Genomic DNA, 19,439 nt, shown 5'->3' with positions numbered 1-19,439 from the left:
TGGGGAAAGCGTGAGGTGGAAGACACAGAGCGTCCTGGTGGTGGCTCCCCCTCCGAAAGGCGGGATGCCAGTGGAAGTCTGCTGAGGTACTGGGTCTGGAGCGGGCACCACTGGTCAGGCGAAGAGGAATGGCAGGAAGCATCCAGCAGGGATCTCTGTGACCCGGGCAGAGATCGCGGACGAGAGAAGGGGCAAAGGCGGTACTCCACCTCAGCAACGCCCACCTGGGTCATCCGTCTTGGAACTGCTGCAAGCTTCAACAGGAGGGAGTTCTGTCCCCTCTGGCCCAGAACAGCAGCAAGAAGCCCAGGAACAGCCCCAGGAACATGCAGAGGCTCAGAAAGAGGAGAATTCACGGACGAGAAGTGATGCCTGTGCAGTTAATGATGCAACAGATCAGAGTGGATCGGCTGCAAGTATAGAGGTGACCTTAACCCCTCCCAATTCTAATCCTATGAATGCAGTGGCTAGAGGAAGTTGTACAGACCTGGCTGGTCTGTCTGGAGTCCAGCCTCCAAAGCAGGTGGGGGGTGGACGGTGTCTTCAAGGTTAATACTTTACAGGCCTCGCAGGTTACTGTGCAGCTAAAGGCACAAGCTACTGGCTCAACACTTAGTGAAAAAGACCTTGAGGCTAATGACTGTTTTTTTTCTACGTCAGTTGAGGTATGGTCGGAGATGGGTCTGGGACAGACTCATTGCCTGAGTCTAGTGATAACGGGAACATATCAGATACGAGCAAAATTGATCCAATGGCTACAGAACGTAAACCGCCTAAAATGTCAGGTCGATCCAATCCGCATAAAAAAGATCTTAAATGGGATTATTCAGGTGCAGAGCTTTAGCATAGTACCGCAATATCGCCTCCTCAAGACTCTACTGCCCAAAACTTCAGACTCCGTATACTATCTTACAATGCATACTCTCCCACCACGAGGAAACCCATCAGGACAGTCAGTGGTCATGTCCAGCCATTCGAAAGCTCCAAGGATCAGTAAGGAAAGTGGCGAAAACATGTGCCATTGAGGAGTACTCCCAATATTGAACCCAGAGCGGAGGATTTTGAGAGCGATCTGGTTGACACTCGAGCACAGACAACAGTGTATGAGGCACAGCTGGTAGACACACAGTGGAAGCTGGAGGACCAAGAAAACCGACAGTACTGAAACAATATTCGGATTATTGGCGTACCGGAGGGCAAGTTGGGCTTGGATGCTCGGTCATTTATGGTAGACATGTTGGCTAAAGCATTCCCTGACTTGGAAGGCTGTAACTGGTCACTGGAAGTACAGAGGGCACACCAGGTGCCATTTAACTTAAGGCTACCAGTCAGACCAGATAAGAAGCCCTGTGCTATTCTTGTCTACTTCAGCAACTTTCTCCTGCGGCAGACCATTTATGAGAAGGCTAGGCCAGAGGCGAAGGAGAGTGGGGGAAATTTTTTCTTTTTTGTCAGGCTGAATTTCTGCCATTTTACAGTTGAGAGAAGTTGGCATTTACATCAGATGATTAAACTCTTTCAAGATAACGGGGGCAAGCTTTTCTGCTAAATCCAGCCCGCCTTCAAGTGATCCAGGGGGATCAAATCCAGTTCTTTACCTCAGAGATTAAGGCCAAAAAAGACTTAGAGGGATGGGGGTCAAAACCTTAAATAGATATTAGTGTAGGTGCTGGTGTGGGATATGGAAATAACTAGCTAAGGATATGATATCATCATCCACTGTCCTTTTGGGGGTTCTTCTTTTTTCTTTCTTTCTTTTTGCGCTTTTTTTTTTAGATGTAATGCTGCCATGAAGAGTATGGTTGGAATACTGGTCAGGGAGCAGCACTCATCACCACAGACTGCGATCAGTCTGGCTGCCTATCAGTTTGGGGTGGGTAGGGAGGGGGTGGAGGACTCACTGTATAGGGGAGGGGGAGAGTAGGGAGGGGCAGTCAGGGCTTGGGGGGTTGGGGAGGGGTTCACTGGGTGTTTGGCATGGAAAATGAGTAGGGGGGAATTGGAGAGAGAGCAAAATAAGGCATGTGAGAGGATTCAATTAGGAAATACAACTGAGAGTATAAGGAATGGCAACCTCCTGTATTACGGGAATGGATAAGATAAATATATGGTCAATTAATTGGGAGGCTTAAATGATAGGATGAAACGTATAAGGGTAGCCTAGGCTTTAAGAACTCAAGGGGTCGACGTAATCTGTCAACTGGAAACACACATTCTGTGGGGGAAGCGGGACATCCTGACGATTAAAGGTTATACCCTGGCAGCATGCTCTACACCAACTTCCACCATAAGGGGGGTTGCTATGCCCATAAGAAACAACATTGGCTCTGTAAAATGAGTCTTGGAGGATAAGCGGGGGGATGAGCGATTGTGTCGCTATCCGTGGGGTTGACGGTTTGTACCATGTATGGGTCAAACTAGGATGACCCAAAGATATAATGACTTAGAAGTTGAGTTGGCATCCTGGCCAGACCTGCTAGTAATCTGTGGAGATCTGAATATAAATCAGGAGGTGAGCAGGGACCAAATATATAAATATCATGGAAGGAAGCTGCAAGTGAATAAGGCTGTGTCTGCGTTAAAAGCTAGTCACAATTTAGTTGATGTATGGGCTGCCAAGTACCCCACCAACCTAGGGTATACATATTTCTCATGTCCTCATATGAAGTATGTCAGGGGCAGGAGGGGAAGCAGAATCATCCCCAGTGGTCGGCCGAAAAGGATACCCTCCAAACAGAGGGGGTCAAGAATGTCTCCAGGAAAATGGGAGATCATACGCAACTTGAACTCTGTGAGTTAAGAAGCCGCTCGAGTAGTTGGGAGATCCAATTCCACACCAGCAGAGCCCTCAGACTGGCAGCACACCGGAACACTCATTCCTCCGGGATCCCGCTGGAGCCGTGTGATTAGAATGAGTTCCCTCGAAGCCCAGCTCTTGTCCCCCAACTTCGGCACCAAGGTTTTCTTAGAGAGAAGGGGGCTAAAGCCTGGAGAGTGCATCTGAAACTAGCCCATGAGAAGAGGTCTAGAAGACGATGTGGGACATAACACCCTGAAGGCCAGTACTACCACTACTGCAGTATCACCTATACCAGAACCACTGTCAGGAGTTGGTCCGGTACCACAAGCATCCGCATTACTGCTAATACTAGCAGAAGCGCCACCACGACTAGTTCTTCCAGTACCATAATAAGCTGCAGCACCACTGCGATCAGGAACACCCATATTAGCTCCAGTACCACCTGTACTAGGACAAGCATCATCCACCCCTGTGCTAGCAGCGCCAGCAACCCTGCCCTACGAGCAGCACCAGAACTCCCAACTTCAGTGGCACCCTTGGCTTCTGGAAGGAGGCTCATGCCCTGGGACACTTCAGGCAGAGTTAGCCGTGTCCTCTCTATTTTCCAGTCTGACCTGCCGTGCTCTCTCCACCAGGATCACATACCCCCCTGGAGCCCGGAGCAGCCTTTCTGCACAGGCAGATGACACATTATAAGCCGCTACCTGGGGTAGATGTCTAACTGAACCTCTACGCAAGTCTACCCTCTCGGACCCATTGCCCAGATTTCTCCAGGGATAAGAGCAAGTGTTTGCGTACGACGAGCTGGTCAATGCCTACGAGACCACCACAGGCTCAACGCACAACTGGAAGTACGGCAGAGGGGTCCTGTCCAAGCCCAGCCACCCCATCGCTCCACCCCACTGGAAGGTGCACTACAACAAGGAATTATGGGAGAAGCCGAAGCTCCGCGCCTGGAGGACCCCGCTGCACACTGGACACCAGCACAGCGAGACGAAGGCCCAGTTCACTGGGCAGCCATGCCTCCCCGTGATCACCATCTTCCATGCCGGACCCCAGTCCTTCACCCTGGAAGGACACCACGCCAAGAGGTCCTCGCAGTCCGGGGTTGCCATAACTGAGAATAAAGCTGTGGCTGGAATACCGTACTACATCAGAGACCAGGGGATCCTCAACCAGACAGACATCTACGCCACAACCACAAAGCGAGACTTTCGTACTTCTACAAAGAAGGAGCTCGAGGGCTATCCCAAGAAAGACCTCCTTACATATTGGGTGAATGAAGATTGCCCTAAGGCCTGGGGTCACTGCCTCAAGGAGAGCCCCCTGTCCAAAAAATCAACCACAGCCCTTAGACGCCCTGGGCCAATTCATGACACAATCCAGTTTCCCATTGCCACAAAGCTGCCCAGGATCCCACCTCAGGCTGCGCATATCCCACACAGCAGCCTCTGCACCTTGGCCCAGGAGGCCTACCAGCTACCTCTAGATGTGAAGCAGACCCAGGACCGCTCCTCCTGTCTGGAGACACCTTGGAGCCTGCCACATGAGGGCCCATTGCCCACCATCATGGCTGTCCCAAAAATGTATGAGACGGAATACGAGACCTATGGGAGTGAACAGCCCGTCACCATTTGATTACGTGATGGAGTTGTAGAAAGAGATATCTCAGAACAAAAGAGACACCACACAGCACCTTAAAGTGGAAGGTGAGGTGTTATGCTGAGCACCGCTTTATGTGTTGTGTTAACACACATATATAAAATAATAAAGAGAAATTGAAAGCGAAAAAAAAAAAGTATGTCAAGTTGGACTATTTTCTGGTCTCTTCCTCTATGCTTGCTGCAGCAGGAATTAAGAAACTACCTATATTCCTGTCAGACCACAATCGGTTAATCATAAATTTAGCTATTCAAGCGGGAGTTCAAGTCCGGTCCAAGTGGACATTCAATAGAACATGATTTACCAATAATCTGTGTATACAACACATCAGGCAGTGGATGCTACAGTACTTTGAGGCAAACCAATATCATGTATCACATGGAATGGTTTGGGATAGCTTCAACGCTGGCTTATGGGGTGAAACTATCAGCTTTGTAGGAAAGACCAGGAAACTACAAAGGGATGAAATTAGTGGCTTGATTGAAAGGCTGGGGTCATTATAAAAGAAGCACACCTTAGCAATCGGGCAGAATCAGGAAGTGACTGAATTAGCATTACAGCAAAAAGAAGGGATCGCTAAATCTGAGATCAGTAGCTAATATAGCAGGAGGAGTGCTGCAGGATTTCAGACGTATAAGAATGAGAGCTATGAGTACGGAGAATCGGAGGGCAAGCTGCTAGCACTCCGCACAAGGCAGAAGCTTGATAGAAATAATATTCCTGGGATTAAAGGGTAGGACGGAAGCTATGTCACAAGTTTAAAAGACATTATTAAAGTTTTTGAAAGCTTTTATCAGGATCTATACCGGTACGACAATCCTAACCCTTTACATATCGATAAGATTGAAAGAATCATGGGGGACCGACGAAGGTCGACCAGGAGACAAGACAGAAATTGGAAAGGGATATAACAATTGGACTAGGTTCTACATGCTCTACACTTTATGGCCTCAGGGAAAGCGGCACGCCCTGATAGAAGTCCTTTGGAGCTCTACAAGGTAATACAGGCAGAGATAGCCCCCCTACTTCTGGACTTGTTCTTAGGTGTACTGTAAAGCGAGGTCCCTCCAGAATCCTGCAGGGAGCAGATATAGCTATCTTCTTAAAAAAGGATAAGCTTTCAGGTAATCCTGCGTCCTATCAGCCCATATCCCCTTTTAAATGCAGGTGCCAAACTATATTCCAAAATTTTAGCAATTCTGTTAGGTAGGATCATAGCCCATCTTGTCTCATGATGGCAACATTGTTTTATACCTGGAAGAGGCACCACCGATCACATAGGCGTGCCATAGCCTTATTCGTTATAGCAGACGTAACAGGATAGAAGATGGCTATGATCCTTCTGGACGCAGAAAAGGCCTTCAACCGAGTCTCCTGGCAGCATCTGTGCGATATCTTGGCTCAAAAGGGGTTTGGGCCGGGTTTTATAACGGCCATACATGCAATGTATTTTAGGCCTTATGCCAGGCTGTAAATTATAGGCCAGGAATCAGGCTGCATTCAGGTAGCCAGGGGGACAAGACAGGGCTGTCCCTGTTCTCCAATTTTATTTGCCTTATATTTCGATTTGTTTATCCAGCAAATCCTCCAAGATCAGGTAATAAAACCAATATACATTAATGGCTTTGAAACCAAGGTAATGGCATACGCTGATGATATTGCCCTAGTGACCCCAGATCCGAAAGTAACGATAGTACAAATACAAAGCTTGGCCAGGGAGTATGGCTGGAAATCAGGCTATTGAATGACGGGAAAACACAGATTGCTTGCAATTCTAATACCACTTAATCATAAATTTGGCTATTCAAGCGGGAGTTCAAGTCCGGTCCAAGTGGATATTCAATAGAAAATGACTTACCAATTATCTGTGTATACAACACATCAGGCAGTGGGTGGTACATTACTTTGAGGCAAACCAATATCATGTATCACGTGGAATGGTTTGGGATAGCTTCAATGCTGGCTTACGGGGTGAAACTATCAGCTGTAATGTAATGTAATGTAATGTAATGTAAGGAGTACTTTTATAGCGCTTCTATCACTCCAGGGAGTATCTTGGCGCTCACCCAACCCAGATGGAGGGGTTGGAAGGAAAGGAGACTATTCACGCTAAACACTACATATTTACACCAGTGCTGTACAAGCTGCATCGGTCAGAGAGAACACCCAGGTTTTTACTGCCTTCCTAAACTGAGTTTCATGAGACAGGGATCGTAAAGAAAGGGGGAGCTTATTCCAGGCCTTGGCACCCAACACAAAGAGGGATTTGCTGCCTTTAGTTGCTAACTTAAATCTGGGGATTATGAGCAGATTCTGACCCACAGACCTTAGGCAACGTGTCGGGTAATATCGTCTAAAACCATTACATAGATATTTTGGTCCTTGATGTTGAAAAGCTCTGAAGGTAATTAACAGGATCTTAAAAAGAATCCTTTTAACAATTGGTAGCCAATGGAGCGCATTAAGTGCTGCTGAGGCTGATGACTTGCGGGGCCAACGTAGTACTAAGCGGGCCGCTGCATGTTGGACCATTTGTAATCTGTAAAGGACAGCTTTATTAGCTCCAGCATACAAGCTATTACAGTAGTCTAACCTGGAAGTGATTAGGGCCACTGCAACCGTTTTCCTAGCTGGCAACGGAAGAAGATCAAAAAACTTCCTTAAAGCTTTTATTATATGGAAGCATGTGCCAGCTACGGCAACCGCTTGTTGTTTAAAGGATAGTTGGTTATCAAACTTAATGCCCAAATTTCGGGCAGATGTAATGGTGTTAGGAGGGGCTTCTGCATCATCAGGCCAACAGATTTTCGGGGAAAACAAATTTTGCTTTCCAAATGGCAGGATTTCAGTTTTTCCGGCATTACATTTAAGGTGATTATTAGTCATCCAATTAAATGTTGCTGCCAAGCACTCCTTAAGATTTTCCTCAGCGCCAGACCGCTCACTGTCCAGTACTAGGATGAGCTGAGTGTCGTCAGCATATGAGATTGTACTGATCTGAAAAGATGCGATCAGTTTTACCAGGGGAACCATCGACAAATTAAAAAGTATAGGGCTTAGACTCGATCCCTGGGGGACTCCAGAGCTGAGGACCTTAGCTTCAGATTGATAATGACCCAGCACTGTGATTTGGCGCCTGTCGCTAAGGAAATTTCTAAGCCAAGCCAAAACCACCCCACCTACTCCTGCGGCAGCCAACCGGTCTATTAAGATGTTATGTGAGACCGTATCGAAGGCTGCCGACAGGTCAAGTAGGATTAAAACAGCCTTCTTTCCCTGGTCGATGGCCATACGAAGGGTCTCTGCTGTAAACAGCAGGGCAGACTCGGTAGAATGTTTTGACCGGAACCCTGACTGGTTTGGATGTAAAATATTGTTTTCTTCCGGGAAGCTCGTAAGTTGGTTATTAACGAACTTCTCTGTCAGTTTGGACATCACTGGAAGCAAGGAGATCAGGCGTAAGTTAGATAGGGTGGTTGAGTCGGCTAGAGCCTTTTTCTGGAGAGGCTTGACAGCAGCCAGCTTCCAGTCGTTGGGAATATCACCCGTGGTTAAAGATGAATTGATGATACCATTGATGATAGGATTAATTGCTACTACTAGGGTCTGTAAGACCAAAGGAGGGCATGGATCAAAAGGGGATCCAGATTTACTGGCAAGAAGAACCTTAGAGGTATCTTCAAAGGAAACAGGGACAAACGTTTCCATACAAGTAGGGAACTTCTTCCCCTCTATTCTTTCAACATCTCCTGAAATAGAGGGCACTGGCGGGAAAGTCCTCACGATATCAAGGATTTTATTTTCAAAATAATCTGATATCTCATTGCAGAGACTTTGAGATGGAGGGATCTCCTGCAAAAGAACTGATGGATTCATAAAATCCTTTACTATCTTGAAAATATCTTTTTGCCCTTGACCTGCCATGGAGATGGCCTGTGAATAGTGAGCTTTCTTAGCTGACTTTATAGCTGCATGGTATTTTCATCTAGCCCATTTATAGGCATCGCGGGCAGTGGCCTCATAGTTCCTGCGCCACCTCCGTTCCAGTACTCTTAATTCTCCCAATTCTGTTCTCAAAACAGGTGAGAACCAGGGGGCCCTCCTTTTAGTTTTAATAGAACTTACATTCTTAGAGCTGGTAGGGCCTAACCGGTGGCCTGCCGCGGTCATCCAATCACAGAAGTTTTGATTATCTGCAGAGGTATTGCCTGTTAGCACCGGTATGCTAGTTATAAGAGCATCTATCACATCAAGTCTACTAGATAATTTCTTCCAGTTAGGTTTGCTGGTTAAATTAGGAATTTTAATATTATTTGTGACGGTGACCATAGTTCTATAATTTAATGAAATATGAAAAGGAATAATAAAATGATCGACCAGATCTGGGGGCAGGGTGGTTTAACTACAAGCCTAGTAGAGTTGGAGCAGATACAATCCAATAAGTGACCTGCTGAATGCATGTGTTCATGGATCAAAAGAGTGAGTCCAAGTACATTAATGATATCCATAAAGCACTCAACTCCTGGATCGTTGGGGGAGTCAAGGTGCAGGTTTAAATCGCCCAATACTGTAAAGTTGGAGAATCTGAGTGCTAAATCGCTCAGAACTTCTCCCACAGTTTCCAGAAACTCCTTTGGGGAACCCGGAGCGCGATAGATAAGGGCACCCGAAAAAGTGAATGAGTCATGGATACCCAAAGAAAAGGCGAGCGCTTCCGCTCCTTTAATGTCAGCCAGTTCATGGGAAGAACATTTTAAGGAGCTACGATAGATAATAGCAAGGCCCCCTCCCCGCTGTTCAATTCTATCCAAACGCTGGATAGAGAAGCTCTGCGGGAGGGCTATGGCAAGGTCAGGGTTACACCAAGGCTTAAGCCAAGTTTCTGTAATCAAAAGCCAGTCAAGATTGTTGTCAGTGATAAGATCATGTATATTCTGAGAGTTTTTACAGAGCGAACAGGCGTTAATTAGTCCACCTCGCAATACCGGAGAATTAGAGGGAGCCTTAATAATGGGGTCAGTAGTTAAAACAACTTTATCCTGATCACAACATACCGGATCGGGCAGGGTATCAGGGCCTAACACCTTATGGCAGTGTAAGTAAGGTACAATACATGAAGGCAAGGATGCAATCGACATACCTGTAATGGTGTGATGTAGATGATAGCTTGTACGAGGTCTCCCGCCTCCGCGCCTCCTTAGCGCTGAGTCGGGCCAGAGTCTTGCCCTACTCAGGCATGAGTCAGGCGCTACCGCTGCGCGTCACCGCTGCGCGACCAAAATGGGAGGGTTAAGTAGTGTCTCCCCTCACCTCCGCCTGAGCACTAGAGCGCTCAGCGCGATGGCGCCACGAGACTTCTCTGGCTACCCTCAAGATGGCGGCAAAACACGACGAGATCCACAGATTCGGTCCGCTAAAGTAGCAGTGGGGGCACAATTTATAATGCGGGAATGTGGGCAGTAAGTCCGGCTAAAAACAGGGAAAAAATATCAAAGAAACTAACTCAAATAGCAAAATAGGATACTAATTTAAAAACGCAGGTAATTTCCTAAACCAAGCTGGCTTAAGCGCTGGCAAGTATAAAGCGCCGCGATAAATGAATACTGCTTTCCCTTAAGCCACAGTGACCAAATGGTCGTCTAAAGTAGTGTCTCCCCTCACCTCCGCCTGAGCACTAGAGCGCTCAGCACGATGGTGCCACGAGACTTCTCCGGCTACCCCCAAGATGGCGGAAAAACACGACGAGATCCACAGATTCGGTCCGCTAAAGTAGCGGTGGGGGCACAATTTATAATGCGGGAATGTGGGCAGTAAGTCCGGCTAAAAACAGGGAAAAAATATCAAAGAAACTAACTCAAATAGCAAAATAGGATATTAATTTAAAAACGCAGGTAATTTCCTAAACCAAGCTGGCTTAAAAGTATAAAGCGCAGCGATAAATGAATACTGCTTTGTAGGAAAGACCAGGAAACTACAAAGGGATGAAATTAGTGGCTTGATTGAAAGGCTGGGGTCATTATAAAAGAAGCACATCTTAGCAATCGGGCAGAATCAGGAAGTGACTGAATTAGCATTACAGCAAAAAGAAGGGATCGCTAAATCTGAGATCAGTAGCTAATATAGCAGGAGGAGTGCTGCAGGATTTCAGACGTATAAGAATGAGAGCTATGAGTACGGAGAATCGGAGGGCAAGCTGCTAGCACTCCGCACAAGGCAGAAACTTTTTTTTTTTTTTTTTTTTGAAACCGTTTATTACAGAATCCAAAAGATATACAAAGATGGGCCTACAACCTTCAGGCCGGCCGCTAGCAAACAGGAAGAGCATATAATACAAGCAGTGGAACACACGCTGCGGCAGAAGAGAGATCACAGGAGTGGAGAGAAGCGTCGGCAGCCGCACCATTCGGACCCCACACAACGGTTTCATTTTTATATAAATAACGAGAAAACAAGTCCACAAGGCAACCCACAATCGAAACAGCCGCATGTGCTCCCCAGGGGGGATCCTACCGATCCACAGAAATAGCAGGGGGGGGATAGGTCAGGACGGAGACAAAGTGGAATCGATGCCCAGAACCCGGGAGACAAGCAGGCTAAGGAGATGGGGCCGGTGACGGATCAGGCGCCAGCGGCGGGGTACAGATTCCCCCACGGTAGGCGTTCCAGGGGCCCCACACTTTCACCCATTTCCCAGGCTTACCTCTCGCAACATACACCACCTTTTCCCGAAACATACACCAATCCATGTTGTCTTTCCACGCCGAGACAGTTGGTAACCTCTGGGGCAAGGCAGAAACTTGATAGAAATAATATTCCTGGGATTAAAGGGCAGGACGGAAGCTTTGTCACAAGTTTAAAATACATTATTAAAGTTTTTGAAAGCTTTTATCAGGATCTATACCGGTACGACAATCCTAACCCTTTACATATCGATGAGATTGAAAGAATCATGGGGGACCGACGAAGGTCGACCAGGAGACAAGACAGAAATTGGAAAGGGATATAACAATTGGACTAGGTTCTACATGCTCTACACTTTATGGCCTCAGGGAAAGCGGCACGCCCTGATAGAAGTCCTTTGGAGCTCTACAAGGTAATACAGGCAGAGATAGCCCCCCTACTTCTGGACTTGTTCTTAGTTGTACAGTAAAGCGAGGTCCCTCCAGAATCCTGGCAGGGAGCAGATATAGCTATCTTCCTATAAAAGGATAAGCTTTCAGGTAATCCTGCGTCCTATCAGCCCATATCCCCTTTTAAATGCAGATGCCAAACTATATTCCAAAATTTTAGCAATTCTGTTGGGTAGGATCATAGCCCATCTTGTCTCATGATGGCAACATTGTTTTATACCTGGAAGAGGCACCACCGATCACATAGGCGTGCCATAGCCTTATTCGTTATAGCAGACGTAACAGGATAGAAGATGGCTATGATCCTTCTGGACGCAGAAAAGGCCTTCAACTGAGTCTCCTGGCAGCATCTGTGCGATATCTTGGCTCAAAAGGGGTTTGGGCCGGGTTTTATAATGGCCATACATGCAATGTATTTTAGGCCTTATGCCAGGCTGTAAATTATGGGCCAGGAATCAGGCTGCATTCAGGTAGCCAGGGGTCCCTGTTCTCCAATTTTATTTGCCTTATATTTCGATTTGTTTATCCAGCAAATCCTCCAATAAAACCAATATACATTAATGGCTTTGAAACCAAGGTAATGGCATACGCTGATGATATTGCCTTAGTGACTCCAGATCCGGAAGTAACGATAGTACAAATACAAAGCTTGGCCAGGGAGTATGGCTGGAAATCAGGCTATTTTTTGAATGACGGGAAAACACAGATTGCTTGTAATTCTAATACCACTTGTGAGGATCCTCGAAGGCAGGACACAGCGGTTTACCTAGGGATCAGAGTCAGTAGTAGGGTTAGCTCCATTTGGTCAATAAATTTGAGCCCCAAACTAAATAAGATTAGTGCGGACTTAAGGTACATGGACTGGCTCCATCTTTCAATTATTGGAAGATGTGATATACTCAAAATGGTAGTTTTTCCTAAGATACTATACCTGTTCTCTAAATACTATACTCTATTCCCCTTGAGGTTGAAGGCAATTTTTTAAAGAAATTAGATTCAATCTTTATTAGTTTCTTATGGAGATACAAAAAAATCCGGCAATCTCTTAAATTATTAACTCTGCTGCAAAAACGTGGAGGGTGGGCAGCCCCTAATTTGGGATATTATTACTAAGCAGCTTTTCTACAACAGATGGTGGTGTTGTTTACATCAGAAAATGCTAGCCTGAGTATCAGAGATCAGGAGCTTGGCATGGATATCCCCACTATATATGAGTTACCTATAGGAAGATCGGCACATGGTATGCTTCTCCGACAAGTAGAGGCTAGCTACTACAAGAAGGTGGTGATAGCGACCTGGAAAATTTGGAGCAAAGTGGCTAAACGTATGCAGATGCACAAGTATAAGAGATACACACCTTTGTGGCACTCCCCCCTGTTTCCCGTAACAATGTATGATATCCATGGGCTGGCAATGGGATCAAAAGGGCATAACCAGGGCAGGGGACTTATACTCAGCCAACCAAATTCTCTCATTTATAGATCTCCAACAGAGATATGGAGTAATTGTAGGGTCTCATTTTAAGTACATACAAATTACTAGCTTGTTAACTCAATTAGGGACCAAAAAGCTCTCCTTAAATAAAATAACACTATTGGAAGCCATTGTCTATTTCCAGTCTATATACAAAATCTTAGTAGACATAGTTCCCGATGACCTGGAAAAGGTAGAAGCCAACTGGGCTAGGAAACTGGGGGATCCTGACGTAGATTTATATCAGTTTAGATCACATTAGGTAGGGAAATCTTTCTCTCAGCCAATTTAAAAGCTCAGCATTATCAAACCATTTTCAACCTCTATTTTACTCCTGCTAAGCTTTTTTGTTTGGGTAAACGAGAGAATGATAAGTGCCCTAGGTGTGCTCAAGGGCTGTCCTATTTGATACACATGTTTTTTAGCTGTGGGGGAACTGTCACTTCTAAAAGATGAGGTTGAGGAGTTTTTGTATTACGCATTGGGTGTAAGGGTCTACATAACTCCATTATTGATGCTTCTGGGCTACGACAATAAGGAACAACTCGATGTATCACAGACTAACTTTACCTTTATTATGGTGGCTGTAGCCCGGTTGCTGATTGCTACTCAGTGGAAGGATGCTGACCCCCCCACTTATCAGGCCTGGCCACTTACTGGCCATATACAATCTTGAAAGAACCCTGTTTAATTGTAAGGGTCGGCGTCAAAGTAGGAGAGGCCTCAAAATCTGGGTGCCAATGAGTAAGTGGCTCACAAGGTATAGGGGTGGGAGGTATTGGCTGGCTTTGGATGGATGAGAGAAGGAGGGTTGGGTTTGTAGGAATGTAAGGTCTCCCAGGAATCATGCTATAGGAGAAGCTGATCATTCACTATCTCCTCCTATCTGTTTTTTTACTTCATGTTTCATCGTATTGAATTTTATCCACTTTTCTACCCATGTGTTTTACACAAGATTTATATCAGATGTATGGAATTTTCACAATATGAATTACCAAATTGTAATATTTGCTCTTATGAATGCATTTTTTAAAGCAATTAGATTCAATCTTTATTAGTTTTTTATGGAGATACAAAAAAATCCGGCAATCTCTTAAATTATTAACTCTGCTGCAAAAACGTGGAGGGTGGGCAGCCCCTAATTTGGGATATTATTACTAAGCAGCTTTTCTACAACAGATGGTGGTGTTGTTTACATCAGAAAATGCTAGCATGAGTATCGGAGATCAGGAGCTTGGCATGGATATCCCCACTATATATGAGTTACCTATAGGAAGATCGGCACATGGTATGCTTCTCCGACAAGTAGAGGCTAGCTACTACAAGAAGGTGGTGATAGCGACCTGGAAAATTTGGAGCAAAGTGGCTAAACGTATGCAGATGCACAAGTATAAGAGATACACACCTTTGTGGCACTCCCCCCTGTTTCCCGTAACAATGTATGATATCCATGGGCTGGCAATGGGATCAAAAGGGCATAACCAGGGCAGGGGACTTATACTCAGCCAACCAAATTCTCTCATTTATAGATCTCCAACAGAGATATGGAGTAATTGTAGGGTCTCATTTTAAGTACATACAAATTACTAGCTTGTTAACTCAATTAGGGACCAAAAAGCTCTCCTTAAATAAAATAACACTATTGGAAGCCATTGTCTATTTCCAGTCTATATACAAAATCTTAGTAGACATAGTTCCCGATGACCTGGATAAGGTAGAAGCCAACTGGGCTAGGAAACTGGGGGATCCTGACGTAGATTTATATCAGTTTAGATCACATTAGGTAGGGAAATCTTTCTCTCAGCCAATTTAAAAGCTCAGCATTATCAAACCATTTTCAACCTCTATTTTACTCCTGCTAAGCTTTTTTGTTTGGGTAAACGAGAGAATGATAAGTGCCCTAGGTGTGCTCAAGGGCTGTCCTATTTGATACACATGTTTTTTAGCTGTGGGGGAACTGTCACTTCTAAAAGATGAGGTTGAGGAGTTTTTGTATTACGCATTGGGTGTAAGGGTCTACATAACTCCATTATTGATGCTTCTGGGCTACGACAATAAGGAACAACTCGATGTATCACAGACTAACTTTACCTTTATTATGGTGGCTGTAGCCCGGTTGCTGATTGCTACTCAGTGGAAGGATGCTGACCCCCCCACTTATCAGGCCTGGCCACTTACTGGCCATATACAATCTTGAAAGAACCCTGTTTAATTGTAAGGGTCGGCGTCAAAGTAGGAGAGGCCTCAAAATCTGGGTGCCAATGAGTAAGTGGCTCACAAGGTATAGGGGTGGGAGGTATTGGCTGGCTTTGGATGGATGAGAGAAGGAGGGTTGGGTTTGTAGGAATGTAAGGTCTCCCAGGAATCATGCTATAGGAGAAGCTGATCATTCACTATCTCCTCCTATCTGTTTTTTTACTTCATGTTTCATCGTATTGAATTTTATCCACTTTTCTACCCATGTGTTTTACACAAGATTTATATCAGATGTATGGAATTTTCACAATATGAATTACCAAATTGTAATATTTGCTCTTATGAATGCATTTTTTAAAGCAATTAGATTCAATCTTTATTAGTTTTTTATGGAGATACAAAAAAATCCGGCAATCTCTTAAATTATTAACTCTGCTGCAAAAACGTGGAGGGTGGGCAGCCCCTAATTTGGGATATTATTACTAAGCAGCTTTTCTACAACAGATGGTGGTGTTGTTTACATCAGAAAATGCTAGCATGAGTATCGGAGATCAGGAGCTTGGCATGGATATCCCCACTATATATGAGTTACCTATAGGAAGATCGGCACATGGTATGCTTCTCCGACAAGTAGAGGCTAGCTACTACAAGAAGGTGGTGATAGCGACCTGGAAAATTTGGAGCAAAGTGGCTAAACGTATGCAGATGCACAAGTATAAGAGATACACACCTTTGTGGCACTCCCCCCTGTTTCCCGTAACAATGTATGATATCCATGGGCTGGCAATGGGATCAAAAGGGCATAACCAGGGCAGGGGACTTATACTCAGCCAACCAAATTCTCTCATTTATAGATCTCCAACAGAGATATGGAGTAATTGTAGGGTCTCATTTTAAGTACATACAAATTACTAGCTTGTTAACTCAATTAGGGACCAAAAAGCTCTCCTTAAATAAAATAACACTATTGGAAGCCATTGTCTATTTCCAGTCTATATACAAAATCTTAGTAGACATAGTTCCCGATGACCTGGATAAGGTAGAAGCCAACTGGGCTAGGAAACTGGGGGATCCTGACGTAGATTTATATCAGTTTAGATCACATTAGGTAGGGAAATCTTTCTCTCAGCCAATTTAAAAGCTCAGCATTATCAAACCATTTTCAACCTCTATTTTACTCCTGCTAAGCTTTTTTGTTTGGGTAAACGAGAGAATGATAAGTGCCCTAGGTGTGCTCAAGGGCTGTCCTATTTGATACACATGTTTTTTAGCTGTGGGGGAACTGTCACTTCTAAAAGATGAGGTTGAGGAGTTTTTGTATTACGCATTGGGTGTAAGGGTCTACATAACTCCATTATTGATGCTTCTGGGCTACGACAATAAGGAACAACTCGATGTATCACAGACTAACTTTACCTTTATTATGGTGGCTGTAGCCCGGTTGCTGATTGCTACTCAGTGGAAGGATGCTGACCCCCCCACTTATCAGGCCTGGCCACTTACTGGCCATATACAATCTTGAAAGAACCCTGTTTAATTGTAAGGGTCGGCGTCAAAGTAGGAGAGGCCTCAAAATCTGGGTGCCAATGAGTAAGTGGCTCACAAGGTATAGGGGTGGGAGGTATTGGCTGGCTTTGGATGGATGAGAGAAGGAGGGTTGGGTTTGTAGGAATGTAAGGTCTCCCAGGAATCATGCTATAGGAGAAGCTGATCATTCACTATCTCCTCCTATCTGTTTTTTTACTTCATGTTTCATCGTATTGAATTTTATCCACTTTTCTACCCATGTGTTTTACACAAGATTTATATCAGATGTATGGAATTTTCACAATATGAATTACCAAATTGTAATATTTGCTCTTATGAATGCATTTTTTAAAGCAATTAGATTCAATCTTTATTAGTTTTTTATGGAGATACAAAAAAATCCGGCAATCTCTTAAATTATTAACTCTGCTGCAAAAACGTGGAGGGTGGGCAGCCCCTAATTTGGGATATTATTACTAAGCAGCTTTTCTACAACAGATGGTGGTGTTGTTTACATCAGAAAATGCTAGCATGAGTATCGGAGATCAGGAGCTTGGCATGGATATCCCCACTATATATGAGTTACCTATAGGAAGATCGGCACATGGTATGCTTCTCCGACAAGTAGAGGCTAGCTACTACAAGAAGGTGGTGATAGCGACCTGGAAAATTTGGAGCAAAGTGGCTAAACGTATGCAGATGCACAAGTATAAGAGATACACACCTTTGTGGCACTCCCCCCTGTTTCCCGTAACAATGTATGATATCCATGGGCTGGCAATGGGATCAAAAGGGCATAACCAGGGCAGGGGACTTATACTCAGCCAACCAAATTCTCTCATTTATAGATCTCCAACAGAGATATGGAGTAATTGTAGGGTCTCATTTTAAGTACATACAAATTACTAGCTTGTTAACTCAATTAGGGACCAAAAAGCTCTCCTTAAATAAAATAACACTATTGGAAGCCATTGTCTATTTCCAGTCTATATACAAAATCTTAGTAGACATAGTTCCCGATGACCTGGATAAGGTAGAAGCCAACTGGGCTAGGAAACTGGGGGATCCTGACGTAGATTTATATCAGTTTAGATCACATTAGGTAGGGAAATCTTTCTCTCAGCCAATTTAAAAGCTCAGCATTATCAAACCATTTTCAACCTCTATTTTACTCCTGCTAAGCTTTTTTGTTTGGGTAAACGAGAGAATGATAAGTGCCCTAGGTGTGCTCAAGGGCTGTCCTATTTGATACACATGTTTTTTAGCTGTGGGGGAACTGTCACTTCTAAAAGATGAGGTTGAGGAGTTTTTGTATTACGCATTGGGTGTAAGGGTCTACATAACTCCATTATTGATGCTTCTGGGCTACGACAATAAGGAACAACTCGATGTATCACAGACTAACTTTACCTTTATTATGGTGGCTGTAGCCCGGTTGCTGATTGCTACTCAGTGGAAGGATGCTGATCCCCCCACTTATCAGGCCTGGCCACTTACTGGCCATATACAATCTTGAAAGAACCCTGTTTAATTGTAAGGTTCGGCGTCAAAGTAGGAGAGGTCTCAAAATCTGGGTGCCAATGAGTAAGTGGCTCACAAGGTATAGGGGTGGGAGGTATTGGCTGGCTTTGGATGGATGAGAGAAGGAGGGTTGGGTTTGTAGGAATGTAAGGTCTCCCAGGAATCATGCTATAGGAGAAGCTGATCATTCACTATCTCCTCCTATCTGTTTTTTTACTTCATGTTTCATCGTATTGAATTTTATCCACTTTTCTACCCATGTGTTTTACACAAGATTTATATCAGATGTATGGAATTTTCACAATATGAATTACCAAATTGTAATATTTGCTCTTATGAATGCTTTTACTCTCTCCAAATAAAAAAAACCTCTTAAAAAAATCAAATCAAATGACATCACTGATGACATCATCCGGTGACTAGAGTTTGCTATGGCATGGTAGGAGGGGTGCTCCTGCCAAGCCAATATAAACTGCAATGTCCCGGGAGTGGGCACCCTGGGACATTTGCGTGAGCAGTCCCTGGCGGTTCCCAGGGACATGCAAGGCTCCTGGAGGGGGGCCGCACAGCCCCCTCCCATCTCGTAAATACAGTGTGCCCCAGGGAGGTGGTGGTCCCCTGGGCAGTGGTGGTACCGAGGGAGCCTCTCGCATTTGTAGTCAAAAGTGCCCCGGGGAGGTGGTCATCCCCGGGGCAGCGGGAGATGCCATAGGGCCTAACCCGAATGTTTTAAAAAAATACAGTGTGCCTCGGGGAGGTGATGGTCCCTGAGGTTGCATGGAGGCGAGCAGGGCCCCCGCATTTTCATTGTCACAGCCCCGGGGAGGAGACAGTCACCGGGGCTTCTGATGAGTCCAAGAGGGGGGCCCCATGAGCCCCCACCCTTCATGCACATGCATATCTTTTTTTTTTTTAAATTGCTGCAGATTTGCGGATCCAGCATGAATCTGCATTCCTAACCTGACCCCTTTTCTTTATTTTTTACTTTTTTCTGGGACTTGGCTTCAAGCTGATGTCATGACATCTCAAATGACATCACTGATGACATCACTGATGACATCATCCAGTGAATATGTGATTTTCTTAAAAAGTTCAATATCTTTTATATATATAGGGAAAGGCCTGTTAAA

General features: G+C 44.9%; 1 protein-coding gene and 1 pseudogene across 1 annotated transcript in view; one reads left to right on the top strand and one right to left on the bottom strand.

Annotated features, from left to right (window-relative positions):
• The window catches only part of SLC10A6 (solute carrier family 10 member 6), a 321,326-nt gene that overhangs the window by 68,264 nt on the left and 233,623 nt on the right, over nucleotides 1-19,439 (bottom strand). The gene's annotated exons all lie outside the window — the stretch shown is intronic.
• On the top strand, nucleotides 668-4,438 carry LOC146866463 (stabilizer of axonemal microtubules 3-like; annotated as a pseudogene).

The sequence above is a fragment of the Triturus cristatus genome, chromosome 2_1 (genome assembly GCF_964204655.1).
Source record: "Triturus cristatus chromosome 2_1, aTriCri1.1, whole genome shotgun sequence".
Taxonomy (NCBI): domain Eukaryota; kingdom Metazoa; phylum Chordata; class Amphibia; order Caudata; family Salamandridae; genus Triturus; species Triturus cristatus.
The sequence above is the reverse complement of the archived record's forward strand: the minus strand, read 5'-3'. Positions and strand labels throughout refer to the sequence as shown.